This window comes from Babylonia areolata, chromosome 3 (assembly GCF_041734735.1).
Source record: "Babylonia areolata isolate BAREFJ2019XMU chromosome 3, ASM4173473v1, whole genome shotgun sequence".
Classification (NCBI taxonomy): Eukaryota; Metazoa; Mollusca; class Gastropoda; order Neogastropoda; family Buccinidae; genus Babylonia; species Babylonia areolata.
The window spans coordinates 22972927-22976006 of record NC_134878.1 but is presented as its reverse complement, the minus strand read 5'-3'; positions in this window follow the sequence as shown (position 1 = coordinate 22976006).

The following is a 3080-nucleotide window of genomic DNA, read 5'->3' as shown; positions in this document are numbered from 1 at the left end:
CTATTTTTGTTTCACTATATCTCTATATTAGCCTAGTTTTGTTGAAATTCCGGCATGGTCAGTTTCAAACTTCCAGCTATGAAGACATGCGTGTCGTACTTAGGATGCACATGTATCAGGACAGGACAGGACAGCATAAGACGTTCTTGTCTGTAGCCGTGATGTATTGAGATGCATTGTAACATGTTCCGAATAACATACCATTTCAACCACCAGCTCCTGAACTCCAACTGACGACATTTATCGGTCGCGGAACCAGACTGAATGAGCATTCCCTTCAGAGTGAGGACCTCTACCACGTCCCCTCCACGACAGTGCCCGTGAGTCAGCTGACACTGATAGCTGCGACACGAACTCGCCACAACCATGTCAGTGCAGGTGAATCGAAGGACGCACACACACACGCGCGCGCGCACGTGCACAGAGAAACAGACAGAGAGACAGACAGACAGAGAGAGAGAGCGAGGGACACACACACACACACACACACACACACACACACACACACAAATACATTATTTTGAAACATTCATGACAAAAAACAAACACTTCTCGATGCCAGCCCTGTCCCATTCCGGCACACAGCACACCATGACCCATCCCATCTCACCCATCTCCCCCCCCTCCCCCGCACCCCCCACCCTGCCATTCCCCTCACATCTGTCCGCCATGACCCCACTTCCCCAAATCTCCAGACCCGACCCACCCCATTACCCCCTTTCACTTCTGCTCGGGTGGTCCACCCCGTCTCGGCGAAAACCCTGTCTGTCATCTCTCGCGTAATACTGGACTGGAAAAAGGCAAGGGGAGGGAGGGGAGAGAACTGTGATCACCGCCCGTCATTTAGTTGCCCTTGCGGCAGCGTCTAATGACAGGTTTGTAGACAAAAGAACGGTGACATGGTCCACGTCTGGAGCTGGTCGGTCTTCCGCTCGGTTTGGGTGAATGGACGCTGGTTTTCTGCCTCGTGGGTTATATTAGGGGTTGTGGGAAAAAACATTGAGGGGGTGACCCAGTTGGGGGAGTTGTCGGCACTGTCAACACACACTCACGTACACACACACACACGCACACACACGACCATGTCGGGCTTTCACAGACGGTGACTGACTGTTGTTCATCTGTGTAAGGGAAAGCGAAAAGGAATACAGTCATTTAATTCTATACTTTCTAGTTCTCACTCATTGACAACAATCTTTCATCGTCTAAGAACGTGATTTTCTCCACGAACATGTTATCCAGATTTCCTTGTATTCTCAACGTCATCTCCCTGGATCGCTAAACCAGTGTGACTAAAATGTATATCGTTTTCTTTTTTTCTTAAAAAAACAAACAAACAAACCAACAACATTTTTTTCAATTCCATTTTGATAGGTCAACATTTTACAACAACAACAACTTAACTGACATTAAGAAAGAAAGAATATATATATATATATATATATATATATATATATACAACAAAACATGGATAAACAGATTGAGAGACGGAAACAGCCAAGCAGCTGGATTACACATAGGTTGCTTATTCTCATGGAGTGATGTGATAAGAAACTCTACGGAGAGCTGGACAGTACAAGGTCTTCAGAGAAGACACACACACGCGCACGCACACACGCACACACACACACACACACACACACACATGGAGTGTTGTCATCCATTTATTAAGATCCTATACAAGCTGATACGGAATACAAACTGTCAAGTATCGTGAAGTATGTTCACAGTGAAAGAACATATTCTCAGTAGTTTTCCTCATTTGTACATCTGTTTCTTTCGGATATTTATCTTCCATCCCATCCTCCATCTATCATGATTCTCCAAATTCACTGTACAACTCCTTCCTCTCCTGAATTGAAGAAGAAGAAGAAGAAGAAGAAGAAGAAGAAAAGCAACAACAACGACAGCATCAACAATAACAACAATTCCTGTGTACCATAAAGACATATGTGTGTGTGTGTGTGTGTGTGTGTGTGTGCGTGTGTGTGTGTGTGTGTGTGTGTGTGTGTGTGTGTGTGTGTGTGTGTGTGTGTGTGTGTGTGTGTGTGTGTGAGAGAGAGAGGGAAATGCCAAGCAGCATCGAAAGTTATTTATCTTTGTCGGAGCGAAAATTACTGTTAGGAGAGAAATCATGACGGAACAGAAGAAAGGAAAAAGGAAAATAAATCGTGCACACACACACACACACACACACACACACACACACACACACACACACACACACACGCACAGGTAAAACCAAATATCTTTGTCACATACCGACACTGAAACGTTATGTAAACAGTGCAGGTAACAATGCACACAACATTATGGTTCAGGATGTCGGCAAGCAACGTGCCATGAAGCTGAGACAAGCAATGAACTCTGCGGTGGTGGTCCTGATGACATCCACACACACACACACACACACACACACACGCACGCACACACACACACACACACACACACACACACACACACACACACACACACACACACACACACCATGTGAAGGATATCTCTGCAAGCAGAAGTTAATACTTTGTAGTAGTATGCTTCATAATCAATAGAGAACAAAAAACAACAACAGAAACATACGGCTGAGAAATAGAAAATGAACCAGCAGCGTTACCCAACGCGCTTAGTTAGGCCTTGAGAAAAAAAAAGAAAGGAAAAAAAAAAGAGAGAAAGAATGATTAAACAAACAAAGAAGCAAATGAATATTTAGATATGAAAAAAAGAAGAAAAAAATCCCTACTACTACTACTACTACTACTACCACTGATAGTAAATAAATGAAAATAGAATAAAAAGACAATAATGATGATAAATAAACAAATAAGTAGATACATATAAAATACACAGACACGCATACACACATCAGTGCGAAAAAAACCCACCCAAACAACCAACCTACTACTACTACTGAATAAATGAAAACAAGATAAAAAAAAAGAGACAACAATGATAATAAATAAACAAATAAGCAAATACATGTAAAACATACATACACACATAGAAAAATAAAAAAATGGGGGCTTTGTTCGTGTAGAGGTGTTTTAACTCTCTCCATACGAACGGCGAAAGAGACGACGTTA